The sequence below is a fragment of the Rhinopithecus bieti genome, unplaced genomic scaffold, assembly GCF_001698545.2.
Source record: "Rhinopithecus bieti isolate Rb0 unplaced genomic scaffold, ASM169854v2 scaffold_12238, whole genome shotgun sequence".
NCBI lineage: Eukaryota > Metazoa > Chordata > Mammalia > Primates > Cercopithecidae > Rhinopithecus > Rhinopithecus bieti.
In genome coordinates this window covers 306,060-325,468 of record NW_016807069.1, presented here as the reverse complement: position 1 = coordinate 325,468, position 19,409 = coordinate 306,060, and positions in this window count along the sequence as shown.

Below are 19,409 nucleotides of genomic sequence, written 5' to 3'. Positions count from 1 at the left end.
GGTCTTGGGTATGTCTTCACCAGCAGTGTGAAAATGGACTAATACAGTAAATTGGTTCCAGTAGAGTGGGGCATTGCTGAAAATATATCTGAAAATTGGAAGCGACTTTGGAACTGGGTAACAGGCAGAGGTTGGAAGAGTTTGGAGAGTTCAGAAGAAGGCAGAAAAGTGTGGGAAAGTTTGGAACTTCCTGGAGATTTGTTGAATGGCTTTGACAAAAATGCTGATAATGATATGAACAATAAGGTCCAGGCTGAGGTGGTCTCAGATGGAGATGAGGAACTTGTTGGGAACTGAAGCAAAGGTGACTCGTTATGTTTTAGCAGAGACTGGCAGCCTTTTGCCCCTGCCCTAGAGATTTGTGGAATTTTGAACTTGAGAAAGATGATTTAGGGTATCTGGTAGAAGAAATTTCTAAGCAGAAAAGCATTCAAGAAGTGACTTGGGTACTGTTAAAAGCATTACATTATAAAAGGGAAACAAAATAAAATTACAGAAAATTTGCAGCCTGATGATGCAGCAGAAAAGAAAAACCAATTTTTTGAGGAGAAATTCAAGTTGGCTGCAGAAATTTGCATAAGAAGCAAGGAGCCTAACGTTAATCTCCAAGACAGTGGGGAAAATGTCTCCAGGCTGTGTCAGAGACCCTCATGGCAGCTCCTCCCATTATAGGCCTTGAGGTCCAGGAGGAAAAAGTGGTTTCATGGGCTGGGTCCAGGGTCCCTGTGCTGTGTGCAGCCTAGGGACTTGATGCCCTGTGCTCCAGATGCTCCAGCCATGGCTGAAAGGGGCTAATGTACAGATTGGGCTGTGGCTTCAGAGGGTAGAAGGTCCAAACCTTGACAGCTTCCATGTAGTGTTGAGCCTGTGGGTGCACAGAAGTCAAGAACTGAGGTTTGGGAACTTCTGTCTAGATTTCAGAAGATGTATGGAAGTGCCTGCATGCTCAGGCAAAAGTTTGCTTCAGGGGTGGGGCCCTCATGGAGAACCTCTGCTAGGGCAGTGCAGAAAGGAATTGTGGGGTCAGAGCTCCCATACAGAGTTCCTACTGGGGCACTGCCTAGTGGAGCTGTGAGAAAAGGCCCACCATTCTCCAGACCCCAGAGTGGTAAATCCACTGACAGCTTGCACTGTGTGCCTGGAAAAGCTGAAGATACTCAACGCCAGCCTGTGAAATCAGCTGGGAGGGAGGCTGTACCCTGCAAAGCCACAGGGGCAGAGCTGCCCAAGACCATGGGAACCCACCTGTTGCATCAGCATGATCTGGATGTGAGACCTGGAGTCAAAGGAGATCATTTTGGAGCTTTAAAATTTGACTGCCTTGCTGGATTTTGGACTTGCATGGGCCCTGTAACCTCTTTAGTTTGGCCAATTTCTCCCATTTGGAACTGCTGTATTTACCCAATGTCTGTACCCACCCCCTCCCCATTGTATCTAGGAAGTAACTAGCTTGCTTTTGATTTTACAGGCTCATAGGTGGAAGGGACTTGCCTTGTCTCAGATGAGACTTTGGACTGTGGACTTTCGGATTAATGCTGAAATGAGTTAAGACTTTGGGGGACTGTTGGGAAGGTATAATTGGTTTTTAAATGTGAGGACATGAGATTTGAAGGGGCCAGGGCAGAATGATATGGTTTGCCTGTGTCCCCATCTCAACTTGAATTGTGTCTCCCAGAATTCCCATGTGCTGTGGGAGGGACCCAGGGGTAGGTAATTGAATCATGGGGGCCAGTCTTTCCCCTGCTATTCTCATGATAGTGAATAAGTCTCATGAGATCTGATGGGTTTATCAGGGGTTTCCACTTTTGCTTCTTCCTCATTTTCTCTTTGTGCCACGATGTAAGAAGTGCCTTTGGCCTTCCACCATGATTCTGAGGCCTCTCCAGCCATGTGGAACTGTAAGTCCAATGAAATCTCTTTTTCTTCCCAGTCTTAGGTATGTCTTCATCAGCAATGTGAAACTAATACAGTATATAATATACAAAATATGCATTAATTGGGAATATGCATAATAATGCATTATTGGGAAGGCTTCTGGTGAACAGTAGGCTATTGGTAGTTAAATTTTTGGGAAGTCAAAAGTTATATGTGGATTTTTGACTGCATGGGGTTGGTGCCCCTAACTTCTGCATTGTTCAACAGTCAACTGTAGTTTACTTTTTGAGAGTTAAAAAATTATCGAACCAACTCATAAATCATCAATCACATCTTGCCATTAATTATCAACAATCTCCTTTAAGATAAAGTATATATGCCAATGAACCAACTCAAAGCTGGTTATATATCTTATGTAAATACACTTACAGACATATACATGCATGCACGTGTATGTTTGAATATTAAAAGTGGTGGTGAATATTTTATACATTTCTTACAATATTTAGACTGTATAGAAATGATCATTACAAGGGTTTTCTGCTTTTCAGAGGAGAGGTTGCAAGCTAGATTATAAGTTTTATGCTTGCAATGGCCATACATATTTCAGCTCCTTATCCCTGAAGCTTATAGTGCCAAGCACATAGAATAAATTTAAATATTTTAAGGAGCAATAGACCAATGGCAAGAATTTGTCTAATTGTACCATCATAGAAAGTGAAAAGGGCAATGTGGATGCCTATAAGTGACTCCCGCCTTTCTAAAGCACCCTGAGAAGTGAAGCATCAGAGCCCAAGCTACAGGTGAATGTATGTTTGTGGACAACTGAAATAACTCTGTGTAGATCATAGGAAAAGAATTGCATTTGGATTCAGAGGATCTGGGTTTGCATTTCTGTTAATCATTTCCCTACCTTAAGAAAATTTGTTGACTCCTTTAAGACCCATTTTTCTCATAGCAGAAGGGAGCTGGTAATCTATCTTACAGGATTTTAACTTGAAGTCTACTTGGAATCCTTTGGAATTATATGCAGTTTTTGGATTTGCACACATATATATCAATTTTTCTAGGGTTGAGAGTGAATAGCTTGCATTTTCTCAAATAAGTTAATGAACCAAAAAGGTTAACAGTAATTAATATAAGCTTGACATTATTAAGCTTCTAAGTCCCAGAGTATAGAGAGTAGAGTTTGGAAGTAACAAGGTATGTTTATCTCCAAATCTCGTTTGTTTTTTGTATCTTTAGTGGCTAGTTACAAGTACCAGTTTTAAATGTAGAAGAAAATCAATATAATTCATGAATGATGACATTTACAAACATTTGTAAAGTACACATGTTTTTTAAAGTCTTTACCTATATCCTGTTGTGGAGACAAGCCATACGATTAGTCTCGTGAGTTGCGTTAGAGATTTAGAGCTATGTGATTTGATTAGTTGGGCCAGGAGCTCCCTCTTCCCTCAGTGACAGTGGCTGTTTCTGACTTCAAATTCCCTTAGCAAGCAATCTGATGTGGTGTGGCTCTGTATCTCCACCCAAACCTCATCTCAAGTTGTAATCCCCATCTGTTGAGGGAGTGACCTGGTGGGAGGTGATTGGATCATGGGGGTGGTTCCCCGTGCTCTTCTCATGATAGTTAGGGAGTTCTCATGAGATCTGATGGCTTAAAAGTGGCACTTTCCCCTGTATGTACTCTCTCTCTCTCTCCTGCTGCCATGTAAGACATGCCTTGCTTCCCCTTCACCTTCTGCCACGATTGTAAGTTTCCTGAGGCCTCCCTAGCCATGCAAAACCGTGAATCAATTAAACATCCTTTCTTTTTAAATTACCCAGTCTCAGGTAGTATATTTATAGCAGTGAAAGAATGGACTAAAACACAGTCCTTCCAGATTTCCAAGTGTTCTTGGCAGCCACTGTTTTCTTACAAGCTTCCAACCAGCTGGCTCTTATGCTCATCCTGCCTGCTGCCAGAGCCTTGGTGTTCATTTTCCCTATTAAGAATATGCTTGTGCTTGTCCCATAAAAGGAGAGACATGGGTGGGGTCCCACAGCAGGGGCATAGCTCTATGGTACATCTAGTTCTGTGCTAGTCCATGAGTGTCACAGGAGGCTGCAAGAAAGGAGAACTTGAGACTCCACTGACCCTGAGGCCTGTGCCTTCCAACCTGCTCCAAAGTGATATTTGCTGGTGTTTTCCCGAGATGATTGCCTGACATCTGTCTCAATTTAAAATGTAATCCTAACAACAAATCTGTGAGGGAGATATTGCCCTCTCTCCTCCAGAAAAGGGGGCTCAGAGTACTTAGCTGACTTGTTACAGTTTGTAACTGGCAGGCCAGAAATCAAATGCTAGCTATCCAACTCAAGTCTGGAATTCTCTGCCCCAAAGCCTGGCTGCTTTCCTCATTTAATAGTTTTGAGCCTTTTTTCCTCATATGTAAGACATATGTGAAATAATCAGAGGACCACGAAGAAAGGGATATGAGAAGTGTTGCTGTGCATTATGTATCAGACTCTTTTAATGTCCTTCAGGAGATGTAAGTAAATAATGGAATTTCTTTAAATGATTTTTTTAAGCTCTTGGGCATATGCAATTTGAATACAACTTTGCTCAGGCACTGATCTGTAGGTTATGAGCTCAATAGGGTTGCAGATGATTGTCATTTGTCAGAATTCTAACCAGAGCCTTGAAGTTAATGCTACTGTGCCATCATTCTTCTCTTGTGCCAAGACCCTCTATTCAAGCCAATACAGTTGTGTCTGAAGTGTTAACGTTCATCAGAATACCACTGTGTGCTTTCTGCTCCCAATGCATATTTATCTGCTTCCATCTCTGGCAACTTTTTCCATTGTGTCTTTTAGAAATATCTTTTATTTCATAAAATCTCGGCTCTGTCTTGAACATATTTACAGTATCCTATCTCTATTTCTTGTTTTAATAGAAACCTACCTTTCTCGCAGGAATATTGCCTCTCATTTAGGGTCTCCCAGGCGGAGTATAATAATGCTGTCACTCTGCAGGAAACACAAGAGGTGATGTGTGTGTGTGTGTGTGTGTGTGTGTTTGTCCTGGAATAGGTTAACTGCTATAACAAATACACCTGATGTATATAATGGCTCAAACATAATAGAAATTTATTTCTTGCTCACACTGAAATCTTGAGCAGATGAAAAATATTGTGATGAGTATTTCAGTGGTATTTCAGGAAAGAAAACAATTACAGAGTTGGGTCTCTATGCTGTTGTCAAATCCTTGACCTGCCGAACACATCAGCCCTGCCAGCTGAATTACTGGTTCTGGTCCATTAAACATGCCAAATGTACTTGCTGGATCTTCAATTGTAGCCCTGATCAACATGGCAGCTATATTGGCCCCATTCACTGCCCCTACCCCACAAACCACTCTGGTTGCATGGGTCTTGTTAATCACATGAATTGCTCTGGCCTCAATAATATTGGCTGCCTCCCTGGTTCTAGACTTGCCTCTATCATATTAGCTATAACTTGCTGGATCCCTGACCCTGGCCCTAATAACCATACCAGCTGTGCCAGCCTAGGTTGCAAAGCTTTACCTGATAAATTAGCTCATGGCTAAATATGTCCATTATGCTAAGATGTGAACTTATTTTTTGAGATGCGTAGAACATGAAACATCAAACACAGATAATTTGCTGTTTTTAATAGTGTAATGGATTTGTGTCCTACGAAGACAGGATTCTAATATATTTTCTTTTGTATGTATAGTTGTCATTTTGCATATTGCCTTATTCAATATATTTCTGACAGGAGAAAACTTCCTTTTAGATTAGGTATTGCTGAGAACTGAACCCTCCATTTATAATTTTACCCAGTTGATGATTAGAAGAAATGTTTGCAAATTACTGAATCAGTACATTTCAAACCTTATTTTTCTTCCATTCTCCACATACTTCTGGTGCTTGGAGTTGTAGGATATGTTCATATTACAATGTGGACTTTGACCCTGCACCTCAGTGTCAATGCTGGGTGAGTTGGTACAGTGGGCAGCAGGAGTACTCCTGCTCTGCAATGATGGAGTAATACTTAACAAAATATGGAAGTGACTGTAGACCACATACTTATACAGGCTAACTTGTTTATTGTGCTTGGCTTTATTGCACTTCGCAGATATTGCATTTTTTAATTTTTAAAAATTGAAGGTTTGTGGAAACCCTACATCAAGCAAATCTGTTGGTACCTTTTTTCTCACAGCATGTGCTTACTTTGTGTTTCTTTTTTTTTGTGTGTGTGTGTTTCTTTTTTTTTTTTTTTTTTTGAGATGGAGTCTCGCTCTGTTGCCTGGGCTGGAGTGCAGTGGCCGGATCTCAGCTCACTGCAAGCTCCGCCTCCCGGGTTTATGCCATTCTCCTGCCTCAGCCTCCTGAGTAGCTGGGACTACAGGCGCCCGCCACCTCACCCGGCTAGTTTTTTGTATTTTTTTTTTTAGTAGAGATGGGGTTTCACCATGTTAGCCAGGATGGTCTCGATCTCCTGACCTCGTGATCCACCCGTCTCGGCCTCCCAAAGTGCTGGGATTACAGGCTTGAGCCACCGCCCCCGGCCGCTTTGTGTTTCAATGTCACATTTTGGTAATTCTTGCAATGTTTCAAATTTTTTTTCATTGTTATAGCTGTATGATGATCTGTGATCACATCCAATTTGATCAGTGATCTTTGATGTTACTATTGTAATTGTTTTGGAGTGCCATGAATTGGGACCATATGAGACAGTGAACTTCATTGATAAATGTTGTGTATGTTCTGAGTGCTCCACCAACTGGCCCTTTCCACATCTCACATCTTCTTCTCAGGCCTCCCTATTCCCTGAGACAGAAAAATATTGAAAGTAAGCTAAATTGTAACCTAGTGGACTCTAAGTATTCAAGTGAAAAGTCTCTTATTTCTCACTTTATTTATTTATTTATTTATTAATTAAGAGACAGGATCTTGCTCCACCACCTAGGCTGGAGTGCGGTGGTGTGATCATATCTCACTGCAGCCCTGAATTCCTGGCCTCAGCCCCTGAATAGCTGTGACTCCAGGTGCCCACCACAATGCCTGGCTAATTTAAATTTTTTTTGTAAAGATGAGGTCTTGCTTTGTTTCCTGGGCTAGTCTTGAACTCTTGACTTCAAGCAATCCTTCCTCCTTGGCCTCCCAAAATGTTGAGATTACAGGCATGAGCCACCCCACCTGGCCTTATTTCTCACTTTAAATCAAAAGATAGAAATAATTAAGCTTCATGAGGAAGGCACGTCAAGCTAAGATAGGCTGAAGGCTAGGCCTGTCATGCCAAACCAACAGTGAAGTTGTGAAAGCTAAGGAAAAGTTCTTGGAGGAAATCAAAAGTGTGGCTCCAGTGAACACAATGAATGATAAGAGAGCAAAACAACATTCTTGCTGATGTGGAGAAAATGTTAGTGGTCTTGGATAGAACATCAAACCAGCCACAACATTCCCATAAGCCAAAGCTTAATCCAGAGCAAGACCCTAACTCACTTTAATTCTTTGAAAAATACAACAGTTCAAAGGGAAGCAGCAAGTGCTGATATAGAAGGTAGAGCAAGTTATCCAGAAGAGTTAGCTAAGATCGTTCATGAAGTTAGCTACACTAAACAACAGATTTTCAATGTAGAGAAAATAGCCTTCTATTGGAAGAAGATGCTATCTAGGACTTTCAGAGTTGGAGAGGAGAAGTAAATGCCTGGTTTCAAAGCTTCAAGGGACAGGCTGACTTTTTTGTTGGGGGAAATACAGCTGGTGACTTAAAGACAATGCTCATTTACCATTCCCCAAATCTTAAGGCCCTTAAGAATTATGCTATATCTACTCTGCCTGTGCTCTGTAAATGGAATAACAAAGCCTAGATGATAGCATATCTGTTTAGAACATGGTTTACTGATTTATTTATTTATTTTGTTTTTTATTTTTTTGAGATGGAGTCTCACTCTGTCCTCCAGGCTGGAGTGCAGTGGCATGATCTCAGCTCACTGCAAGCTCTGCCTCCCGGGTTCACGCCATTCTCCTGTCTTAGCCTCCTGAGTAGCTAGGACTACAGGCGCCCACCATCACACCTGGCTAATTTTTTTTTTTTTTTTTGTATTTTTAGTAGAGACAGGGTTTCACCGTGTTAGCCAGGATGGTCTTGATCTCCTGATCTCGTGATATGCCTGCTTCGGCCTCCCAAAGTGCTGAGATTACAAGCGTGAGCCACCATGCCTGGCCTACTGAATATTTTAAAACCACTGTTGAAACCTACTGTTCAGAGAAAAAGATTTCTTTCAAAATATTACTGCTCATTGTTAATGCATTTGATCACCCAAGAATTCTGATGTAGATATACAAGGAGATGAGCATTGTTTTCATGCCTCCTAGCGCAATATCCTTTCTTCAGTCCATGAATCAATTTTGACTTTTGAGTCTTGTTATTTGAAGAATTCATTTTGTAAGGCTACCACTGCCATAGATAGTGATTCCTCTGATGAATCTGGGCAAAATCAATTGAAAACCTTCTGGAAAGGATTCACCCTTCTAGATGCCCTTAAGGGTTTTGTGATTCATGGGAGGAGGTCAACTATCTATATTCACAGGAGTTTGAAAGAAGTTGATTCCAGCTCTCGTGGATGACTTTAAGAGGTTCAACACTTCAGTGGGGGAAGTAACTGCAAATGAGGTAGAAATAGGAAGAAAACTAGAGTTAGAAGTAGAGCCTGAAGATGTGACTGAATTAATACAATCTCACGATAAAGCTTGAATAAATCAAGAGTTGCTTTGTATGGATAAGCAAAGAAAATGGTGGCTTGAGATGGAATCTACTCCTGGTGAAGATTTTGTGAATACTGTTGAGATGACAACAAAGGACCTAGAATATTACATAAACTTAGTTGATAAAGCAGTGGCAGGGTTTGAGAGAATTTACTTTAATTTTGAAAGAGGTTCTACTGTGGGTAAATGCTATCAAACAGCATTGCATGTTTCAGAGAAATCTTTTGTTAAAGGGTCAATCCATGTGGCAAAATTCATTGTTGTCCTATTTTAAGAACTTGCCACAGCCACTGCAACCTTCAGTAACCACCACCTAGATCAGTCAGCAGCTGTCATCATGGAGACAAGACTCTCCACCAACAAAAAGATTATGACTTTCTAAAAGCTCAGGTGGTCACTAGAATTTTTTAGCAATGAAGTATTTTAAAATTAAGATACACATTTTTAGATATTAATTTAATGCTATTACACAATGAAGAGATCACAGTATAATGTAAACATAAATTTTATATGCACTGGGAAACTAAAAATTCCGTGTGATTTGCTTTATTGTGATAGTAGTTTCATTAGGATGGTCTGGAACTCCAAACATGAAATATCTTTGAGGAATGCCTGCATCCCTTTAAACCTCCACTACATGTATCCCTCAATTCAGTGTTCCCTTACCTGTATTTCAAAATTCAGGGAACACATATCACTTTTATAAATTCTTACAAATTTTATAAAAATGTCTGATTCTGGAACAGATTGATAGAAGCTCTGAAAATTAGATGTTCTTAGCTTTAATAATCTTCTTGAACATCAGCAAAGAAGACAGAGAGGGAGGGGTTAGGAAAGGAGCAAACAGAAAGTGAAATGGTGGTGAAAGCTGAGGATGTAGAGAGTTTCAAGAAGGAAGTAGCCATCATTGGCATATTCCACAGAGAACCTAAGCAAGATATGAACTACAAAACATCTTGGTAGATACAAGGCCACGGCTGACCTCGTTGTACATGGGGAAATATTTGATTAGTTTGTGTCTCTTCTACCAGTCCTTTTAGAATAGCTCCTGAAACCCACAGGAATAGGGAAGACCATGCTTTTAATGGCAAATATGATTAGCTGTCTTAAGATGAAAGAAGCTTCATCTGGCTTCTTGCTTTTGAGAATGTGCCCTAAGAAAGTTTGGCAAACAATTCTACTAAAATGAAGACCATTGTCTCATTTGATAGAGAGTCCTGAGAGCTGCCATCTACATAAATGACCCCACTGGTTAATGTGTGACACCAAGTTTTTGTCAATTTTGCCCCACAACAATTTTACTTGAAACATGTTGACTCCTTCCCTCACGTACTGTGTTTTTCATCTCTAGAAGTCTCATTAGTATCTCTAAAAAATGCTCTCATTTTTATCTACCTCACATTCATGTTTTCCTCTCCCTCTTGAATATATGAATCATAGCTTTAATAGCTAGTAGTTCAATAGTTAATTTTATGTTTTTTCTTCTAATTTCATCATTTTGTAATTTCTAAATTAGTTTCTATTGTTTGATTCTTCTCTTGGTTTTGGATCATACATTACTGTTTCTCCACAAGTATTCTTAGAATTTATTGTTTCTTAAACATATGAATTCTATGCCATGAAAATAACTTGTTTTCTACCCTTTTCAGATCTAAACCTCCAACAGTGGAATATTTTTCTCCTTATTATAAGTGATTTTAATGAGGTAGTTTTCAGGAAGATCTGAAGAAAAGTAGATTAAAAGAGTAAGAATTCAATTATGATAACCCTTGACTTCTTGAAAGAAATATCTCTAACTAATTAGTTTTCACTGCAGAGTAGTTTTTTCCTGCAAGATCTACATTGGTCATAAAATGCATTGATGAACAAATGCAGACTTTTCATATGTCACTTAGTTTATCCTGATATTGCCCTCCCATGTTATTGTAATCTATTAAACACAGACAACTCATCCAGCCAAATGTGGAATCATTTTCATCGTATGTGTTCACTGACTATGAAAGTACTGAAACACACTGTAAATTACAAACCAGCAGCTTTCTAATCACCATTGTACCACTGTCACTGTTATTTGTACAAGTGATTCTGCTTCTGGTTAACTTTAGGGTAGGAAACAACAGAATGAGAGTTTTTAAAGCAGTAATCTCTGTCCAAGTGCAAACACTGCAGATATGTGTTTTGAAACTGGAATAAAACATCTCTAAAGGTTGAAATCTAAAGAATTATCCATGTAAAACTTAAAAAAAATCGCACCATTTTAGAAACAAATTTAATGGAATTCAAACCTTCTGCTCTGGCTAGATTTATACAGAAACTTTAGAGTAAAAAATTTACTAATAATATAGTTTTGAAGAAATCTCAGGCAAGAAAGAGACTGGAATTTCACTGAGGAATCATGACAAAGAAATCCTATATTGTCTAGACACAAAACCATCCTTCATTTATTTGTTAAATGTGTATTGAGGGTCCACTATGTGTGAGGCACAGTGCTAAGACTGGGAAATGAAAACCAACCAACCAACCAACCAACCTTACTTTTTCAAAGAGAAGTGACCGTTTTAAATTTTATTGTATTTTGAGATATTTATTTAATATTAAACAGTACACCTTATTTTCCCCTTGATTTATAGAACCATGTGGGTGCTACAGTTTGAATGTCACCTCCAAAAATCATGCTGAAATTTAGTTGCCCATGTAATAGTATTGAGAGGTGAAGTCTTTAAGAGGTGATGAGATTGTGAGGATTCTGCTCTCATGAATGGTTTAATGCCATTGTTGGGGGAATGAATTATCTATTTTGGGAGTGGTCTTGATAAAAGGATGAAGTTTGGCCCCATTTCTTTCTGTCTGTCTCCTGTGTTCTCTTGCCATGAGATGACTTCCTTCATGAGATCATGCAGCATAAGGCCTTTGCCAGGTGGCCTTGCTATTGGCACCATGCTTTTGGACTTCCCACCCTCTAGAACCATGAGCCAAATAAACTTCTATTCTTTATAAATTACCCAGTCTATGGTATTCTGTTATAGCAGCAGAAAATGGACTAAGACAGTGGGACAGAGGTAATTTATCATATGACAAATATTGATCTTCAAAATTCTGTTTTCGTCTACCACTACCATACTAAACTTAACTCTTTTTTGACTCCCTAAAAAGACACATTTTTTTTTTTTTCCATTAGCCATGCTTGTTAAATATTTAGGGCTACTTTTAGGGTTCAGATAAAAGCTGGATTATATAACAACTTTTTTTTTTTTTTTAAGGTACTATGTTGCCTTGCCTATTGTTTGGCATGGTTCTGCTGGGAAATATGGTTTCTCTACTGGCCTTAGCTTTCTTGTATCCTGATATCATCTCTGATCACCCAGTTTTGACCTATAATCCATTTTTCCAACTTTTTGTCTGCTTTTCCAGTTTGAGCCCTAGCTCAGTTAAATTATTTTGGCTTTTGGATCTCCTGCATCACTTCCCAGTCAATGATTTCCTCACTCCTGGCACAGAATTTTCTTTGGATGACTGTTCTGTTAGTGTGAATCATTCCCCCACCCCAGCCACCACCAGGCTTTGGCACAACCATGAGGAAATGTAGCTGTGTGCCTGGAGGTATCTATAGCCAGACCAGGTAAACGTCTATAGCGTCTTTCTTCCAAAAGGAGTTTGGTACTTACTTTTGTATTGTTCATGCTCTTATTTTGCAATACTACTTATAAAAAGCTTTGGGTTATGTATCTATTAGATTTATCCAAGGCCTCACAACTAGGCTCTGAAGAGTGTAGAGTGGAATGTCAACTCACTATCCACAATATCATAGTTTATTTTGGTCAGTTTAGCTCTACCACTTTCAAGCCATCAGATGTCGTTCAAAAGTCAATCTTACTTTGAATTCATTCTTTCAACATTACATCTCTTTAAGTATTTGATTAGTTAGACCAGTGAAAATATTCTCCAGTGTAGGTATCTTACTAGTTTTTTAAGACCTCCTAACTAATATAAAATCAACCTGGAGAATTAAATCATCAAGGACCTCATAATGATAAATTTGCAATGACTAGTGATTATTAACACTAGTCACCTGGGACAGGTGATTGAATTTAGTTATCTAAGTAAAGAATGTGGGACAGAGAATTACAGACATAGGCACGTATCACTTTCCATGAATAACAAAGATTTGATCCCTGACCTTCTAGAGTGAAATAGCTGTTGTAATCTTAGGTTTTATCTAAAAAATGTGTTTGAGCCTTATGTAACACTCTAAAATATACACATGTTAGTGTCAAATAGGTCTTAAATTATTTACAATTTAGTACAATTGTCACTCCAGGAAAATGCTGCATGTTTATCCTTTGATTTTTTTTTGTAGCCCTGGCATATCATCAAGTGTCCCCATGAAAATTAGAATCCCAGTTTAAGAAGCTTCGGCAAGCATTTGAGAACACTGATTATGAAATTAGCATGACCTAAAAGGACATTCTACATAATCTCTTTACATTTTAGTTTCTTTTTGTATAAAATGGAGATTCTGGTGATGGAAATGAGATCATGTATATCAAGCACATTATTAAGAGCCTGTTACAATATACCACTCAATTCATGAATGGAGATTACATGAACTGCTTGAAGTTAGGAAACATGTTTAGCTTCTTCTTCCTTGTGTGATTGGCACAATGCCCAGTACCCAGAGGGCACACAGTGCTTATTAAATAAATAAAGCAAGAACTCATGATTTAGTTATGCCAAGATAGTTTATTTTAATGTAAATTTAGAAAGAAGCTAAACATAATGCCTGGAATACACTAGTTCTTTATAGATATTTCCTAGTTGCCTGATTTGATGAAAACCTTCACTTGGTGCTCATCCTCAGAAAGTGAGCACTGAACAGAATGTGAACTGTTTAAATCCAAGATTAATTCTACATCAACCTGGTGGTACTTGTACTCTGCTGTCTACTGTGAGAAATGATAAAAAAAAGGTAATGCAGAATATCACAAAAAACATGTACAGGTGAGTGAGTGAAGACTTTTGTAACCACCATTCAGGTCAAGAGATAGAACTTTGATAACACCTCAGAAGTCCCTCTGTGTGTCACATCACAATCACAGCTTCCTTCCCTCTCCCAAAGTAACCACTGACTTTTACAGTAGTCATTTCATTATGTTTCTTTCTTCTCATGTGCATTCCTAGATAAAGCAGTTTAGTCTTGCCAAATAAAAAAAATTGATGTGTTTTTTAGTCCCCTTCATTGCTATCTTTCCCTCACAAATGACTTTTTGAAGAACTGGAGCTGTTTTGTTTGACCTACAGTTTCCTACCATCTGGAGTCTACTGATTGCACACTTATGGTGCAGTTCAGCTTGTTCCTTTGTTCCCTGTATTTCCTGCAAATTGGCAGCTGGATACAGAGAAATGATCAAACTGAGATCCAATACTTTGGCAAGCCTATAGGTGGTCCTGGTTTATTTTTATTTTTATCAGGAGCTGTATCATGTCTACTTTTGATTTACTTTGATGTTAGCAGCTGTTGATGCCTTAATTTGTGAATTCAGATGGAAATATTCTATAATTTCATTTTCATCTCGTAACTGAAATAATTTTATAAATAAATCCTTTCCCTCCTGAACCATTTAGTTGCTCAGTATTTCAATTTATATAAGAAAGGCTCTCTTATCAAGGCTTCATCCTCGTTCCCCTTTCAGTCATTATTCAAGAAAATAAATTGGTTCATTATTCAAGAAAATAAATTGGTTCACTATCATCTTATAAATTAAAAAAATACTATTATGGACTTGTGGATTTAGACATATTTGATAAGTCAGAACCCACTGCAATTCCTTTTTTTTGCTGAACCTCAAACTATCCCATCATCAATTTGGTCCTTGATTCATGTTGGTAACTTACTGTCTGATATGTCAAGATAGTCCATGTGCTTCTTGTACACTGCTTGCCCCAGAACTTGAAATGAGCAATTTCTTTGAGAAAATCTGGCTTATTTTAGTGGGAACTAATTGCACTAATGGAGATTTTGCTACTGTGTTGATCATTTTCTAGGGTTCTTCAGTGTACATTTAGGACATACGTATGCAAGGTGTGTGTATGTGTGTGTGCATGTTTGTTTATATATCTACAGATATATATTTTTACTGGAAATAAAATTCTTCATAGGGATATTTCAAGTTTAGTGCTTATTTTCTGTACACAAGTATTTTGCATGAGGCAGAGTAGAGAAGCTGGTTAATAATATGCTGGCTGACTCTGGAACCACTTAATTAAATAATGAACCCCTAAGGCTTTCAAATACTTGATATAACCATGTACAATTACCTCTAATATATACATAATGCTATTAACAGATATTATTCCTACATATTTGAAACTTCCAGATGTTTAAGTAGAAAATGTAGAAAGGGTACAAGGATATTTATAGTAGGCTTTGCTTCAGTTTTGCAATTCAAATGAACGTATCTTCTTATAATAGTATTACATATGATACAGCACTCAATAAGTAGTAATTATATAATCTCTCTGGGTGTTTGTTCATAATTTTATCCCCAGCGCCTAGTATAGCGGGCTTAGCAGACACATAGCAGGTGCCAAACTAACATTTGTGAGATGAATAAGTATCAATGCTGTAATATAACAATGAATAAATTGGTTGAATTATTGTACTTCCTTAGCCCCATCTTTAAAACAATATTTGCATGCACTACCACTAATTTTACACACTTTGTTGAGTCTGTCTGACCCATGATAGCAAGTCAATTAAGAGCTTTAAAAACTTATGGAGGGCCTTAACCTATAAAACAATGTTAGGACGTTTTTAATATTTTCATCAGTGTCTGTAAATTTCCCAAATGTAGTCTATCGGTGACTTGTACCCTATATTTTTTCACTGAATCAAAGTGGTTCATTTGGTAAAATGGGTGATAGAAATGTGTTATAAGACTAAAATAATTAAAACTGAAAACAACATTGATAAATACATTTTATTAATCATTATGAAGTTAGAACTGAAATTGCTAACATAAATTTTTCATTAAGTAACTTAATTAACTCCTAAAAGGGTAGTTATTCTGCAAAACCATGTAAAAGTAGATGATTAATCACCAGGAAGTTTTTCAGAAACTATTTCATTCTGCTCCTTTCTCAGATAGGATAGAACTTGTTTTTAGCTTCGTGACTAAATTATTACTTTTTTTTTTGAAGCGGAGTCACTCTGTCGCCCAGGCTGGAGTGCAGTGGTGTGATCTCAGCTCATTGCAACCTCCACCTCCAGGGTTCAAATGATTCTCCTGCCTCAGCCTCCTGAGTAGCTGGGATTACAGATGCCTGCTACTATGCCCAGCTAATTTTTGTATTTTTAGTAGAGACGGGGTTTCACCATGTTGGCCAGGCTGGTCTTGAGTTCCTGACCTCAAGTGATCTGCCCTCTTGGCCTCCTGAAGTGGGGAGATTACAGACGTGAGCCACCACGCCTGGCCCTAAATTATTAAATTTAAATGTGAGTTAATCATCTTCTTTATCTCCTTTGGGTAGGAGGATATTTCTTTGTTTTTACCTGACATTGCAGATATTCTAGTACTTTTACTATTGGGAAGCCACAAAATGGCACAAAATGATACACTTTCAGATTTTATAAAACAGAAAAGATTAATTAAAGGACAAAATGGTGGTTTTACTGTGTGTAATGATTGGAGGGAGAGTAGCAACTTAAATTTTTTTATTTATCTTTCCATTCACCATGCATAAAGATTGAAGGGAAAATGGTAACAGCTTTTTCCTTTATCTTTCCATTTAAATACTGTCTAGAATGAGCTTGCATGACAATCGGCCAGATGTCTGTTGTTTTGCCATTTAATCAGCAGTATAGGTACTTTTCTGCAGAGCTTAGGAACCCAGAATTTAATTACCTGCCACTGGAATCCTATGTTTTCTTGGGAATTGCTTAAGTTTATGTATCTTAAATTACCTTTGCATTTGGTAAGGTCACGTCAACAACGGAAACACCAAAGTGTTTTCTGGAGTCTCAGGTAGATCCACTGTAGAATACGCCTGGCCAGCAATGTGTTTGAGCTGTACAGTGTTAGGAAAAATTGAATTATTTGCCAATGTTAAAAATTTGTGTGTGTTTTCAACCTCAAGGGTGTGTTTCTGGCATCTCTTAAAACATCAGGCTATTTGACAGTAATGGACCCACATTTTTGGGTCACAGTTATTGACGAGAAGTGAATCCTGGAATTACTCCAGACTCTGCCTCTTCATGTAATCTCCTTTACACTGAGACTGAGTGTAGGTCACCATTTACTAAGACAGAAGTGAAACATTTCCTGTATCCTGGTCTACAGCAACAGTGGCACAATAAAAGACCAAGAAGGCTACACAGGCAAGAAAATTGGCAGAGAGCAAGACGGAATATTTTGTGTGTGTGCATGTAAGAGAAAAATATTCCATGCCTTTAATATTGAAAGCACATCTGTTTTGAAAGAATACAACTTAAGGCCATTAGGAAACAAACCATCCTAGGACTATGACTGATACAAGATAATTGATAAAAAAGAAAAAGCTGATGCTCAGATAAAGAAACTAAAATTTCAGTAGGGCTTGCTTTGGAATGTAGGTACAGATGCTGTAAAATGTAATTATGGGCTAATTGAAAAAATTAACCAAGCATCAAAACATTTGCAGATGGTGAATTTATAAGATTAACTACTGAGTGCAGCAGAAATGGTCTTAACAGAGGCAAGCACCTACACAGAGAAGCCTCTTTAGAAATACCGTTTCTTGGTATTTTGAAGGTATGCATAGGAGCACTTATAGAGTCCTTTTAATTGTAGCTGAAGAGAACACAGATATAAATAATACCACACAATAATCTATATTATCTTGGTATTGACAAAAATTTAGATGTGACTGAAGAACTTTTGGACATAGTGCCCATAACAAGTGTATCATCAAAAAATGACATATTTTTATATGTTGAGAATAGTCTTCCAAAGTTTAATATAGAATAGAATGATCAAAATTTGTTAGGTGATGAGACTTTTCTAATGGATGACATTAGTTTATATTTATTTCAGCATTATAACATTTAAATTAAGGTGGCAACATTTTGCAAGAATGTGAGCCTTAAGTGCACTCATTTTATGGCATTCACCGGGAATTGCTTTGCTTTGAAAGTTCAATATGGCATATGCCATGGAATAAATGTACTTTTAAGGCATGTACCATGGATAGTTCAGTTACAGTGACTTGGGTGACTATGGGTGGTCTGCTGGAAGTTAGATGCTTTAGTTGTGAAATGGCACTGAAAATATTTGTTTTGTATTTTTGAAAGAAATTACTGTTCATGTTATCTGATGAAAAATCCCGTTATGGCTCATAAAGAGAGAGTAGATTAATGATTTGGCATTTTGGTTGTCATTATAACTTTTAATAGCCTATATGTTATAATGAATTTGACTAAAATTATCTTAGATTTTGTTGCCCCAGGCCTAAGAACTCATTGGCACTTGTTTCATTTCAACACGGTAATTGAACAAGAAGCTGTTTGGAATTGGCAGAAGTCAGATGAATGACCAATCTTACATGCCCATTCTTCCTCTCTTGAGCTGTTATTTATAATGAAATTCGATACACATTGTTTCTCTCTGTAGATACCTATGTACTTATTAGATTCTAGTTAGTAAACTGCACGTGCTCAGTAACTTTGAGGACATTTAGAGACAATGAAGGAAGAGATAAAATATTTCTCTTTAGACTTGAGGTTGTTTTAGGCTGGCCCATAGAAACAGGTCCAGATAAATTGTCTAAAAAAGCAAAGTAGGTACTTATGAATAGTATTCCATGCCTAGGATCAACATCTAAAAGACTCAGTAGTACTGTTAGCAAGCCAATAAAATATAAACTCCATTTGTCTTAGTTATACAGAACTGTGTTTCCAGGTTAGAAAAGTCAAACCAATGACTTTTATAACAATCTACCCTCATTTTTTATTCAGCTTCTAGAACATGGAAGCTTTAAAAGTGAATTGGCTAAATAGGCAAGAACTTCTGAAAGTTAATGGGTTAATGATTAAAACAGTAAGTACAGGTGAGTAATTACCTGGGTAATTAATTGAAGCCTTATTCTATTTTCATAAGACTTACTTGCTTAATTCAAGCCAAACAGATTTTGGTCTAAATTATCTAGATAATTATGACATCTTTTACTTGAGAGGTGTAGAACTTGCCTCAGGCTACAAAACTAACGATATTGTTACTAAATGGATAACCAGGTAGGATTCTAACTGACATTACTGCATGCTTAAGAGTGGTTTAACGATAGCTATTCCCAGTAAGGAAATTTAAAAAATCAGATCCAGTTACATGTATTATGATTTTGCTACCTTATGGACTATTTTGGAGGGATGAGCTATTAAGACTAAGACTGTGAATGAGCGTTGGGGAGGGAGCAGGAAGGGAGGAACATGCACACCACATTAACACAGAGGCAATCTTCTGCCCCTGACTGTTCTTTACTACTGTTCTTAAAGAAAATGTTCATTCTGCTGCAGCTAACTAGCCTCCGTCTTCTACACCAAATACTATTCCATGCCATGGAAGTGCTGTGTAATAAACCTCCCAGGTGGCACCTTACACCATTTAAAAGGCTTTAAAATCTCTAATCTGAAGGTGTTACAGTAAAGAAATGTAAACACTTAGGAAAACAAAATGTAATTANGACTAAGACTGTGAATGAGCGTTGGGGAGGGAGCAGGAAGGGAGG